Source organism: Bos taurus, chromosome 3, assembly GCF_002263795.3.
Source record: "Bos taurus isolate L1 Dominette 01449 registration number 42190680 breed Hereford chromosome 3, ARS-UCD2.0, whole genome shotgun sequence".
NCBI lineage: Eukaryota > Metazoa > Chordata > Mammalia > Artiodactyla > Bovidae > Bos > Bos taurus.
Window position 1 is genome coordinate 18588281 of NC_037330.1, and position 15149 is coordinate 18603429.

At 41.2% G+C, this 15149-nt stretch overlaps 1 protein-coding gene across 1 annotated transcript in view; it reads right to left on the bottom strand.

The window, feature by feature from the left end:
* The window catches only part of LOC112445945 (mucin-4), a 97822-nt gene extending 83370 nt beyond the window's left edge, over nt 1-14452 (bottom strand). Inside the window, exons 1-2 of the mRNA XM_059884992.1 lie at nt 13709-14452; nt 12998-13113 (exon numbers count right to left, since the gene is read on the bottom strand). The gene's annotated coding sequence lies outside the window, so the exon portion shown is untranslated. The remainder of the gene's footprint in view (nt 1-12997; nt 13114-13708) is intronic.
* Nucleotides 14453-15149: the final 697 nt, after the last annotated feature.

Sequence of the window (15149 nt, forward strand, 5' to 3'; positions counted from 1 at the left end):
AAAGAATGGGAGCGATTAAGGCAACCAGGCTGGGAAACAGCACAATAAATATAATGAAGGAAAGCCCAGGAAAGTTTGATGAAGCAAAAGGTATACACATAGACACTAAAGAGAGTCAAAGCTGAAAGGGCAAAGTGAGCTAGATCATGGAGGACCTCAAAATCTACCATGAAGCCTTTCTATCTGGGATTCTTTCTTTCTGTTAATAGTAGAAGCCACAAAGTTTTCTTAGCAGAAAATGAGAGGAAAACTGGCAGGACAGATGTTTGAGATGGAGAGAAACAGCTAATATAAGGACAGAGTTAGGTGTAGGTCTCATAGTCAACAAAAGAGTCCAAATGCAGTTCTTGGGTACAATCTCAAAAACGACAGAATGATCTCTGTTCATTTCCAAGGCAAACCATTCAATATCACAGTAATCCAAGTGCATGCCTCAACCAGTAATACTGAAGACGCTGAAGTTGAGCAATTCTATGAAGACCTACAAGACCTTTCAGAACCAACACCCAAAAGAGATGGCCTTTTCATTATAGGGGACTAGAATGCAAAAGTAGGAAGTCAAGAGATACCTGGAGTAACAGGCAAATTTGGCCTTGGAGTACAAAATGAAGCAGGGCAAAGGCTAATAAGAGTTTTGCCAAGGGAACGCACTTGTCATAGCAAACATCCACTTCCAACAACACAAGAGAAGACTCTACACATGGACATCACCAGATGGTCAATATCGAAATCAGACTGATTACATTCTTTGCAGCCAAAGATGGAGAAGCTCTATACAGTCAGCAAAAACAAAACCAGGGGCTGACTGTGGCTGAGATCATGAACTGAACTCCTTATTGCCAAATTCAGACTTAAATTGAAGAAAGTAGGGAAAACTACTGGACTATCCAGTTATGACCTAAATCAAATCTCTTACGACTATACAGTGGAAGTGACAAATAGATTCAAGGGATTAGATCTGATAGACAGAGTGCCTGAAGAACTATGGATGGAGGTTTGTGACATTGTACAGGAGACAGGGATCAAGACCATCCCCAAGAAAAAAAACGGCAAAAAGGCAAAATGGTTCTCTGAGGAGGCCTTACAAATAGCTACAAAAAGAAGAGAACTGAAAAGAAAAGGAGAAAAGGAAAGATATACCCATTTGAATACAAAGTTCCAAAGAATAGCAAGGAGACATAAGAAAGCCTTCTTCAGTGATCAATGCAAAGAAATAGAGGAAAACAATAGAATGAGAAAGACTAGAGATCTCTTCAAGAAAATTAGAGATATCAGGGGAACTTTTCATGCAAAGATGGGCACGATAAAGGACAGAAATGGTATGGACCTAACAGAAGCAGAAGATATTAAGAAGCGGTGGCAAACATACACAGAAGAACTGTACAAAAAAGATCTTCACAACCCATATCATCACTATATGGGTTGTGATCACTCAGCTAGAGCCAGACATCCTGGAATGCGAAGTCAAGTGGGCCTTAGGAAGCATCACTATGAACAAAGCTAGTAGAGGTGATGGAATTCCAGTTGAGCTATTTCAAATCCTAAAAGATGGTGCTATGAAAGTGCTGCACTCAATATGCCAACAAATTTGGAAAACTCAGCAGTGGCCACAGGACTGGAAAAGGTCAGTTTTCATTCCAATCCCAAAGAAAGACAATGCCAAAGAATGTTCAAACTACCACACAATTGCACTCATCTCACACACTAGTAAAGTAATGCTCAAAATTCTCCAAGCCAGGCTTCAACAGTATGTGAACCGAGAACTTCCAGACATTCCAGCTGGATTTCAAAAAGGCAGAGGAACCAGATATCAAATTGCCAACATCCGTTGGATCATCAAAAAAGCAAGAGAGTTCCAGAAAAACATCTACTTCTGCTTTATTGACTATGCCAAAGCCTTTGACTGTGTGGATCACAACAAACTGTGGAAAATTCTTACGAGATAGGAATACCAAACCACTTCATCTGCCTCCTGAGAAATCTGTATGCAGGTCAAGAAGCAACAATTAGAACTGGACATGGAACAACAGACTGGTTCCAAATTGGGAAAGGAGTACACCAAGGCTATGTATTGTCATCCTGCTTATTTAACTTATATACAGAATACATCATGCAAAATGCTGGACTGGATGAAGCACAAGCTGGAATCAAGACTGCCAAAAGAAATATCAATAACCTCAGATAGGCAGATGACACCACCCTTATGGCAGAAAGCGAAGAAGAACTAAAGAGCCTCTTGATGAAAGTGAAAGAGGAGAGTGAAAAATTTGGCTTAAAACTCAACACTCAGAAAACTAAGATCATGGCATCTGGTCCCATCATTTCATGGCAAATAGATGGGGAAACAATGGAAGCAGTGACAGACTTTATTTTGGGGGGCTCCAAATCACTACAGATGGTGACTGCAGCCATGAAATTAAAGGATACTTGCTACTTGGAAGAAAAGCTATGATCAACCTAGACAGCATATTAAAAAGCAGAGACATTACTTTGCCAACAAAGGTCCATCTAGTCAAAGCTATGGTTTTTCCAGTAGTCATGTATGGATGTGAGAGTTGGACTACAAAGAAAGCTGAGCACTGAAGTATTGATGCTTTGGAACTGTGGTGTTAGAGAAAACTCTTGAGAGTCCCTTGGACAGCAAAGAGATCCAACCAGTCAATCCTAAAAGAAATCAGTCCTAAATATTCATTGGAAGGATTGATGCTGAAGCTGAAACTCCAATATTTTGGCCACTTGTTGCAAAGAACTGACTCACTGGAAAAGACTCTGATGCTGAGAAAGATTGAAGGCAGGAGGAGAAGGGGATGACAGAGGATGAGATGGTTGGATGGCATCACCAACTCGATGGACATGAACATGAGTTTGAGCAAGCTCCAAGTCAGTGATGGACAGGGAAGCCTGGCATGCTGCAGCCCATGGGGTCTCAAAGAGTCAGACATGACTGAGCGACTGAATTGAACTAGATGAACTTGGTCTGTATAACTTCCCCATCACAGGTACAACCTAAGCCCATGCAGACCTTGGAACATGGCAGACTGCAGGGCTATCTAAGCTGAGCCCAAAAGCCAAAGATGAAAAGTGGGGGTCTGCCCTTAAGAGGGTGTGAAAGGAGGGAGGAGAAACATTTTAATGTGTTACAGGCTAACCAGAAGTAGGTTCTGCCGCCAGCAAAAAAAAAGCAGCTCTCTGGATCTAAACCATAGAGCAACCTTCCAAATTTTCTCAACTGAAAATGAAGACTGTCCCTCTTGTGCTGCTGCTGCTGCTGCTGCTGCTAAGTCACTTCAGTCGTCTCCGACTCTGTGGGACCCCATAGATGGCAGCCCACCAGGCTCCCCCGTCCCTGGGATTCTCCAGGCAAGAACACTGGAGTGGGTTGCCATTTCCTTTTCCAAAGCATGAAAGTGAAAAGTGAAAGTGAAGTATCTCAGTCATGTCTGACTCTTAGTGACCCCATGGACTGCAGCCCACCAGGCTCCTCCGTCCATGGGATTTTCCAGGCAAGAGTACTGGAGTGGGGTGCCATTGCCTTCTCCACTGTCCCTCTTAAGCACCATCTATTCTCAAACTCTGAGCAAATCATAAAAACTGTAAAGATAACTCACAGCGCTTCCTCCAAATATACCTAAATTAGAAAGGGACATCATTCCCCTGCAGAAAACTGTTCTTTATTTCACTGCAGCCCAACTTTCTTCCCCTTAGGACTGACCTCTGAGCTATTTTCTACTCTAACTATGGGCTATTTTATCTTGTCCTTTGGCTTTAAATGTGTATTTCTGAGGCTCTCCAATTTTCATCTCTAATGTCTTTCCTAAACTTCAGGCTCACACATTCTCCAATAATCTACTTGGCATTTCCACTTGGACATCTAAATAGCATCTCAGTCTTAGCATTCCCAAACAGAACTCTCGATTGAACTTGCTTCTCCTTTTATGTTCCCCATTTTAGTAAGTCAGTAGCACCATCCACAGAGCTCAGGCAAAAACCTAAGGTATATACTTTGTTGTAATCATTCCTTTCTCCCAAATCAAACTCATCAGTAAGTCCTTTTGTTTCTATCTCAAAATATAGTGTGGCGCAAATTCACCATCACTGCCATGTCTAGTCCTAACACCCCCATCACCACCATCTCCCTCCTGGAATACAGCAGTAGCTTCCTGATGGGGGTCCTTACTCCTCTGTGAAATGTAAACCACATCATGTCACTCCCCTGCTTAAAATTCTTGACAGTTTCTCCCCACACTGACGATAAAATTCAACATTTTTCCCAGGGCCTTTCTACGTTTGGTCTCTTCCAGATCTCATCTTTAGGTTCTCCCCACACTGACGATAAAATTCAACATTTTTCCCAGGGCCTTTCTACATTTGGTCTCTTCCAGACCTCATCTCTCAACACTCACTTGTACAGTCACCAACCATTCTGGCCTTCTTTCTTTGATTCTGGTAGGATAAACTGATTCCTATTTGGAACAGCTAATTTTTTTGGTCTGGAATGGGCATCTCACTGATTTATGTGGCTGCCGTCTTATTTCATCTAGGTATCAGCTAAAGAGTATACCTCCTCAGAGAAGATTTCTCTAACTTTTAATCTAAAAGAACAGTCTTCCAATCACTCTCAATTACATCCTCTTCTTTTTGTTGCTATTGTCAGCACTTTTCATATCGGGTACATTGTTTTTATATTGCTTGTTTGTAGTCATTTCCCCTCAACTGGAACTTAAGGCCCACAAGAACAAGGATTTTGTTTGTCCTGTTTGCCACTGTACCCTCGACATCAAAAACAGTGCTTGCTTCAAAATGATTTTAGACTCTACCCTTCTCCTTTACCATGTAAGGCAATGAGACAGAAGCAAGTTTCCAACATAGAAGGCTTGAAGATGATGGACTAACAAAGATGATGGAACAACAAAGATGCTTCTGAATAAAGTGTGTATATGGCAGGGAGGGGGCCAGGAACTCAGAGTTTACAGCCCTTTAGGGTGGCATAGACAGTGCCCATCTGATCTAATTTTTCACATAGTATTTTTTATTTATCACATAGTACTTTGAAATGAAATTTGTTACCTGCATTCCCTGATTTCTTTCTGTAACATTTAGAAAGGTAGGCACGCATGCACGCGCGCATGCACACACACACACACACACACACACACACACACACACACAAACTGGCTGATCATGGTGCACGCCCAATAAGTGTATGTGTCGACTAAATGCTCAAAGAAGCCCTCTGTGATCTGGCTGCAGTCTACATTTGCAACGTGGTTGCCAACAACACCCCAATATGCCACCTAGACTCCAACTTAACTAGATAACTTCGCACCATTTATACTTTGCAAGCAAACTGGAGAAATTATATTATCATATGGGGTTCTAGCGCCACCTACTGATCACTGGATTCCCTGTGTCCTTGCTGCTGTTTAGTTGCTAAGCAGTGTCTGACTCTTCCAGACCCCATGCACTGTAGATGGTGAGGCCCCTCTGTCCAGGGGATTTCCCTGTGTTCTTAGATGGCTAGAAAAAAAATGACAAATGCTAATCAGGTCACAGTTTGGCACTCTCTGCCCAGTGAACAAGTAAGACTCTTGTCATATGTACTGGTCACCAGTTTCTACTACAGCAGCTATCACCCCTAACTGTGCAGTGCATCATATAGTAGCCTACTCAGTTAAGAGCAGCAGTTTGGGAGTCCAATAGAAGTGAGTTCCAATCTTGACCCAACTACTCAACTTTTTTATTACTTGATTCTCAGTTCCTCATTTAAAAATTCTGATAATAATATCTTCTTCATAGGGTGGCTGTAAGGATCTGCAGAGTACCTGACATGGTACCTGGCACATTCTAGGCACTGCTGCTGCTGATAAATCGCTTCAGTCATCTCCGACTCTGTGCGACCCCATAGACAGCAGCCCACCAGGCTCCCCCATCCCTGGGATTCTCCAGGCAAGAACACTGGAGTGGGTTGCCATTTCCTTCTCCAATGCATGAAAGTAAAAAGTGAAAGTGAAGTCGCTCAGTCGTGTCCGACTCTTAGTGACCCCATGGACTGTAGCCCACCAGCCTCCTCTATCCATGGGATTATCCAGGCAAGAGTACTGGAGTGGGGTGCCATTGCCTTCTCCATTCTAGGCACTAGAGAACTGCAAAGGTACAATCCTTGCCTTAAAAGAGCTTGGACTAGTCAGGGCTAGAGCAAAGGCTGAGCTATGCATGTAAGTAAAGATGCTATAATTCAATGTACAAAACTTTTTGATCACCTCATGCTGATCAAGTACTGTAACTGCAGGTGGTAAGATGATAAGAAAGAAAGCACCATGGATGCTCAAAAGAGGGAAGATATATGCAGGTGGGGCAAAACCAGTATCTTCAGCATAGAGGAAGCATCTGTCTTAGACTTTAGTGATTGATTAGGATTTAAACAAGCAGGTGGATTTATTTAACCAAGGTTGTACTCATTCTTAAAACCTCACTTCAAACATCATCTCCATAAAGCCACCCCCCACACCTACCTTAGTCATTAATTTTTCCACTCCACCTGTCTGCTCCTACTATTATCATCCTCTGTGGCATTCTAATTCATTCTGCTTATTTTAAAGTTCATAATTTACAAGTCTGTCTTTCACACTGTCTTCCACACACTTCCCTAAAGCCAAATAAATCATTGATAGCATGCGTTTATAAGACCCCATTAGCGATGCCTACTAATAACAGCAATATTTCCATACATTGAAGGTGGGGGCTGCAGTTCAAAAGTCTCAGATTCATTCATTCACCCAATGAACACTTATGACTTAAGTTTCCTGGACACTGTGCTGGTCACTGGGGGATACAGAGGCAGGGTGTCTGTCATCAAGAATTCACGATCTCTGCAGCAGGAAGACAATCACAACACCTTGTGATGGGTCTAAGAGAACAAACAATTGTTTGCAGACACAGGTAAAAAAAATAGCCATCACTAACTCTCCCTGAGCACATCACTAGCTTCCCCTGAGTGTGTGTGGGGGACAATGCTAAGTGCTCACATGCCTTATCCTCTCACAAACCCTAGTAAATTTGATGCTTTTCATCTTGTCCACTTTATAGATGAGAAAGCCAAGGCATGGAGAGATTAAGGAACTTCCCCCAAAGTCACATATCTTGTGAGTGACAAGAACAAAATTCAAATCCAGACCTGACCTCTAAAATTCATGTTTTAAATTATTTGATTGTTTTCCACTCCAATGAAAAGAGCCTACTGAATGAGTGCTGTAATTTGTGGAACAGAATCTGGCATGTAACTGCCATGTCAACCAGTCTGGGCTAGAACTGCTAAACACAAGGCACAATGCTAGTACTGTAGAGGGCACAGATATGAAAATTATCCCTGCCCCCGAGGAGCTCAGAGTCTACTGAGAGATGTAATGTATATAAATCAGTACGCTTAATTCATAGAACACTCTGACAGGCCTGTAATCAAACACAAGGACCAAGAGGGAAAAAAAAACTCTATCCGAGTGGGGAATGCTAGACAGAAGGTTTCTTGCTGGAAGAATTACTTGGCCTGGCCTTTAAGGGTGAATCAAGGGATTCGATCTGATAGACAGAGTGCCTGAAGAACTATGGACGGAGGTTTGTGACATTGTACAGGAGACAGGGGTCAAGACCATCCCCAAGAAAAAGAAAGGCAAAAAGGCAAAATGGTTCTCTGAGGAGGCCTTACAAATAGCTGTGAAAAGAAGAGAAGTGAAAAGTAAAGGAGAAAAGGAAAGATATACCCATTTGAATGCAAAGTTCCAAAGAATAGCAAGGAGACATAAGAAAGCCTTCCTCAGTGATCAATGCAAAGAAATAGAGGAAAACAACTGAATGAGAAAGACTAGAGATCTCTTCAAGAAAATTAGAGATACCAGGGGAACTTTTCATGCCAAGATGGGCACGATAAAGGACAGAAATGGTATGGACCTAACAGAAGCAGAAGATATTAAGAAGCAGTGGCAAGAATACACAGAAGAACTATACAAAAAAGATCTTCACAACCCAGATCATCACGATGGTGTGATCACTCAGCTAGAGCCAGACATCCTGGAATGTGAGGTCAAGTGGGCCTTAGGAGGCATCACTATGAACAAAGCTAGTGGAGGTGATGGAATTCCAGTTGAGCTATTTCAAATCCTAAAAGAAGATGCTGCACTCAATATGCCAGCAAATTTGGAAAACTCAACAGTGGCCACAGGACTGGAAACGGTCAGTTTTCATTCCAATCCCAAAGAAAGGCAATGCCAAAGAACACTCAAACTACCACACAATTGCACTCATCTCACACGCTAGCAAAGTAATGCTCAAAATTTCCAAGCCAGGCTTCAACAGTATGTGAACCGTGAACTTCCAGATGTTCAAGCTGGATTTAGAAAAGGCAGAGGAACCAGAGATCAAATTGCCAACATTCATTGGAGTATCAAAAAAGCAAGAGAGTTCCAGAAAAACATCTACTTCTGCTTATTGACTATGCCAAAGCCTTTGACTGTGTGGATCACAACAAACTGAAAAATTCTTAAAGAGATGGGAATACCAGACCACCTGATCTATCTCCTGAGAAATCTGTATGCAGGTCAAGAAGCAACAGTTAAAACTGGCATGGAACAACAGACTGCTTCCAAATTGGGAAAGGAGTATGTTAAGGCCGTATATTGTCACTCTGCTTATTTAACTTATATGCAGAGTACATCATGAGAAATGCTGGACTGGGTGAAGCACAAGCTGGAATCAAGATTGCCAAAAGAAATATCAGTAGCCTCAGATATGCAGATGACACCACCCTTATGGCCACTCTTGATAAAAGTGAAAGAGGAGAGTGAAAACACTGGCTTAAAGCTTAACATTCAGAAAATTAAGATCATGGCATCTGATCCAATCACTTCATGGCAAATAGATGGGGAAACAATGTAAACAGTAACAGACTTTATTTTTTGGTCTCAAAAATCACTGCAGATGGTGACTGCAGCCATGAAATTAAAAGACGCTTGTTCCTTGGAAGAAAAGCTATGACAAACCTAGATAGCATATTAAAAAGCAGAGACATTACTTTGCCAACAAATGTCCCTTTAGTCAAAGCTATGGTTTTTCCAGTAGTCATGTATGGATGTGAGAGTTGGACTATAAAGAGAGCTGAATGCCAAAGAACTGACACTTTTGAACTGCGGTGTTGGACTTGAGAGTCCCTTAGACTGCAAGGAGATCCAACCAGTCCATCCTAAAAGAAATCATTCCTGAGTATTCATTCGAAGGACTGATGCTGAAGCTGAAACTCCAATATTTTGGCCACGTGATGTGAAGAACTGACTCACTGGAAAAGGCCCTGATGCTGGGAATGATTGAAGGTAGGAGGAGAAGGGGATGACAGAGGATGAGACAGTTGGATGGCATCACCCATTCAGTGAACATGAGTTTGAGTAAGCTCCAGGAGTTGGTGATGGACAGGGAAGCCTGACATACTGCAGTCCATGGGGCCCCAAAGAGTTGGACACGACTGAGCGACTGAACTGAATTGAATTGAACTGAACTGAACTGAAAGGTGAGTAGACTTTAGAGAAGCAAATGTTCAGAAGGTAGAATGAAGGTCTCCAGGCTTAACAGCATTAGGCATAACATATCTGATCAGGGCTTTTCATTGATTGTAATCATAACAGGAGAGCAGGAAACTGTGATTGCTTTAAGATAAAACAATTTGAAGCATGACACCAAAAGCAAAGGCAAGAAGAGTAAAAATAGATAAACTGTACTACCTGAACATTCAAAACTTCTGCACATCAAAGGACACAATCAACAGAGTGAAAAGACAACCCACAGAATGGGAAAAGATATTTGCAAATCATATATCTGATAAGAGATTAATATCTAGTATATATAAAAATAATTCCTAAAAATCAACAACAAAATCTCAAACAATCCAATCGAAAAGTATATGATAAAAAACAAACTAATAGGATTTCCCTGATGAATCAATGGTTAAGAATCCACCTGCCAATGCAGATGACACAGGTTCGATCCCTGATCCCAGAAGATCCCATATGCCATGAGGCAGTTAAGCCTGTGCAGCACAACTACTGAGCCTGCACTCTGCAGCCCAGAAGCTGCAACTACTGAGCCATTCAGCCTAGATCGTGTGCTCCACAAGAGAAACCACTACAGTGAGAAGCCGGCGAACAGTGACTGAAGATAGCTCCCTCTTCTCACTACTAGAGAAAGCTCTCATGCAGCAATGAAGAGCCGGTGCAGCTAAAACATAAATAAGAAGATATGGTTACCAAAGGGAAAAGGGGAGGGGAGGGATAAATTAGGAATTTGGGATTAACAGATACACACTACTATATATAAAACAGGTAAACAATAAGGTCCTACTGTACAGCATAAGGAATTATATTAATACTTGCTTTAACATACAGTGGAAAAGAACCTGAAAAAGACTATGTCTATATACATAGCTGAATCACTTTGCTGTATACCAGAAACTAACACAACACTGTAAGTCAACTATATTTCAATTTTTAAAGTGTGTGAAAGACTTGAAGAGACATTTCTCCAAAGAAGGTATACAAACAGCCAAAAAGTACATAAAAAGATGCTCAACCTCACTAATCATTAGAGAAATACAAATCCAAAGCACCTATGACTGATTCATGTTGCGGTATGGCGGAAATCAACCAAATATTGTAAAGCAATTATTCTTAAATTAAAAATAAATATTAAAAAAAAAAAGAGCACAATGAAGACTCCCCAGTGGTGCAGTGGATAGGAATCTGCCTGCCAAGGCAGGGAACATGGGTTCAATCCCTGGTCAGAGAAGATTCCACATGCCGCTGAGCAACTAAGCTCATGCACCACAACTACTGAGCCCGCACTCTAGGGCCTGAGAGCCGCAACTGAGCCCTGTGCTGCAACCACTGAAGCCTGTCACTACAGCCTGTGCTCTGCAACAAGAGAAGCCCTGCAGTGAGAAGCCCACACATAACTAGAGAGTAGCCCCCTCTCTCCAAAACTAGAAAAAGCCCGCATGCAGCAATGAAAAACCAGTGCAGCCAAAAATAAATATATAAATATAGTGGTGTGTACATGTCAAAAAATAAATTTAAAAAATTTTCAAAAAGCACCATGAGATACCACCTCATATCCATTAGGATGGCTACTATAAAAAATAAAATTTAGATTAAAAAAAAACCAGAAAACAACAAGTATTGGCAAGGATGTGGGAAAATTGGGACCATGTGCAATATCAATGTGTAGGTAAAACTGAAAAACAATTATGGAAAACAGTATGGCAGTTCCTCAAAAAAATAAAAATAGGATTATCATATAATTCGGCAATTGCACTTCTGGGTTTATATCCAAAAGAACTGAAAACAAGGTCTGGAAAAAATAACTATATACTAGTGTTATAGAAACATTATTCACATTTGCCGAAAGATAAAAACAATCCAAGTATTCATGGATGGATGAATGCATAAAGGATGGGATATTATTCAGCCTTAGAAAGGAGGGAAATTCTGGCACATGCTACAACATGGATTAAACTTAAGGACACTGAAAGTGAAAGTGAAGTTGCTCGGTCGTGTCCAACTCTTGGCAACCCCATGGACTGTAGCCTACCAGGCTTATTCGACCATGGGATTTTCCAGGAAAAAGTACTGGAGTGGGTTGCCATTTCCTTCTCCGGGGATCTTCCCAACCCAGGGATAGAACACGGGTCTCCCACATTGCAGGCAGACGCTTTACCCTCTGAGCCACCAAGGAAGACCTTATGGACACTATGCTAAGTGAAATAAGCCAGTCACAGAAAGATTAATACTGTGTGCTTCCACTCATATAAAATACCTGGAGTAGTCAAATTCATTGAAAAGGAAAGTAGAATAATGGCTGCCAGGATCCAGGGGGAGAAGGAAGTAGGGAATTATGCTTTAAAAGGGACAGAGTTTCAGTTTTCTAAGATGAAAAGAGTAGTAGAGATTGGTTGTACACAATGTGAATGTACTTAACACTACTGAACATTTAAAAATGATTAAGATGGTAATTTTATATGTGTTTTATCACAATTAAAATTTTTTTTAATTTTAATTTTAAAAATGCCTTAAAGTATTTTAGGTTAAATTAATAGAAGGAAATAGAACTCTCTGCCTTGCACTGCTCAGACCAGACATTGACAGGCATTGCAGTCTGGAGTTCTTCCACAGGAGTGTAATGAAGACCTTTCTCCTAAAGAAGTCTTAAAGGATGTTAGCTGTGTGCTGTGCTCAGATGCTGAGTCGTGTCCAACTGTTTGCAACCCCATGGACTGTAGCCCGCCAGGCTCCTCTGACCATGGGATTCTCCAGGCAAGAGTACTGGAGTGTGTTGCCATTTCCTCCTTCACTGGATCTCCCCAACCCAGGAATCAATCCTGCATCTCTTGGGTCTCCTGCATTGGCAGGCAGATTCTTTACCACTAGGGCCACCTGGGAAGCCCAAAGGATGTTAGAGGCATTGGCAACTGAGTCTGCCACATAGAATAAGAGATAATTCTACACTGCTGGTGAGAGTAAGACTAGGCCAATAGGCACAAGTTAAAAGGAAGATAATTTTACCCAATTTAAAAAGAAATTCTTTTTCGATTTTAATAGTACCCAGAGTCCACTGCCTTAGGAGGTAGAACCCTCTTCATCACTAACCTTGCCTAAGAAAAGACTGCATGACCATTAGTCAGGATCACTACAGACGAACTTTTACAATGAGATTTGAGTTAGATGATTTCCAAGTTGAACTAGATGATCCAAGTCTATGATTCTATAATGTAAGGGTGCAACCTGCCAGATAACCCAGAAATCTCTACCTTGGTCTTCTTGCCAAGTGGTTTCACAGCCTCTGTCAGAACCTGGTTTAAAAAAAATAAAGCTCTGAGATCTTGTCACTTCTGTGCCTTACTCTCACCTATGGTATAGCTGGATGAGTTTGTGGTGAGTCAGACAAGAAATAAAAGAAATCAAACCTCAGATTTAATCGCTCCGTGTGTCTGAGCACAGAACCAAAGGGCTTTAGAATCACATCAAAGCTGCTCTCCTGAGTGGGATCAATGATTCATGCAGCCATGGTTGTATGCTTGCTCTGAAAACAGTAGAGAGAAAGAATAGTGTCCACACACATTCAAACACCCCTTCACTAGTAGCTCTGTGTTTCAGCTTCTGAAATTTCATCCAACTCTTTTAGAAAACATCTGTACTCCCAACGCTATCAATCTCATCAGAGAGTTAAACTGACATATATATAAACCATATTTTCTAATTCTTCTCTCTTCACTTGTCTTTGAAGTTCAAAGGAAGGACTGGCTACTTTTAGAAAATTTCTTTCAAAAGTAGGTAGGAATTTCCACAAGGCCAGGGGCCATATTCAGGAGACAGAACAGGAGAGAGCTTGAATTAAGATTCAGAAAACTCCTCTTTAGGATTTATTCCTTTTAAGAGAAAACAAACAAAAGCCAAAAGGCTAAAGAGCCATTGCCCCATAGGAATTAATGAGTTTTCATGATAATTTGATTAAATAAAACCTTATAAAGAAGCCAACAAGAAACTAGAGTAAGGGAAAAAAGCTAGATTCCTTGACTTAAATGAGTCTCTACCAGTTCAAAATATCTTGGCCATTGATAAGCAAAAGTCATTCATTTCCTAATTTATTCATTCATCATCAAATATTGAGTACTTACTATGTTCCAAGAATCATCTAGGCACCATGGATACAGTGGTTTAAAAAACATAGAAAACATGGTTCTTGTAGAGTTTACATCCTAATGGAGAGACAATAGGAAATAAATTAGTAAAATTCATATTACATCAGATAATGATAGGTGATAACATGGTGGGGGGAAGGAATGCAGGAAGATAAAGAATGTTGAGTGTCACAATTTAAAATAAGGTGATCAGGGTAGGTCTCCTGAGAAAGTAATATTGGAGCATAGACCTAAATAAGGTAAGGGAAAGAAACTAATGAATATCTGGAGAAGAGCATTCCAGGCAGAGGGAACAGCAGCTGCAAAGGCTCTGAGGCAGCATGTTGCTAAGTATGTTCAGAGAATAGTAAAAGTGATTAGCAAAATAAGTAAGGGGAGAGTCACAGGAGATGAGGTCAAAGAGGTCATTCTGTAGAGTCACTAATCATGTCTGGTAGGCTGAAGGGTTTGGGATTTTCCTCAGAGTAAGCTGGAGAGAGCCATCAGATGATTTTTGCCTCAATCCTTTCCCATTTCCTGCACACACCTAGACTTCTCTCTTACGTGTTTGGAGCCTACAGATCTGGACCAGAAGATACCCCACGTCTGTGCAGGCTGTCTTTTAACTCTTGGTCCCTGTGCAATGATCCTGAAGTTCTATCACCTGGGAGCAACATTCTCAGGGATGTTGCACTTGGTTAACCAGCATGAGCCTACAAATGTGTGCCTGCCTCAGAATCTCAATATCCCACTAAGCCCCTTTTAGGGAGGCAGAAAAGAAACAAAACAGTTTTTAAAGTTAAAACTTTAAGGAGTTTATAATCCAGTTAGAAAATCAAACAAATACACACACACAGACTTTGGGGTGATTGCAAAGCAAACTACTGATGCGTGTAAAATTCAATTATACTACCCTATACCATAACACATGTATAGCTCTCTTACATTCTCCCACATAAAACTTCTATCATTCTTCGAAGTAATTATAACTTTGAACACCTCACAGGCAAGGAAACTAATGAGCTCTAATTAGATCCCTGGAAAGTTCCAAACAATTAACTTTCAGCAGAGCCAGGACTTGAACCCAAATCCATAGAGTCTAAGTCCAGGACTCTGCACTGCTCCACAGCTGGCCATCTTTGATAAACAACTAAATGCATAAGGGACTCTCTAAATAGGAATAATCAGAACCTTATAAAATTAACCAGATCTTTGGAGGAAGAGCTTTGAACCAAGTCTCATATTGATACACGGAATGGACGTGGACTGACATGAAATGGAAAAGGGCAGGAATCCTGGACATCAGGTATAGGTTGAGTAGAGACACAGATAAGCATCTGTGCAGCATTAAATGCAGGAGATAGGAAACAGATTAGGTACCTGTAGGAAGGCTTCCCAGGTGGCGCTAGTGGTAACGAATCTGCCTGTCAATGCAGGA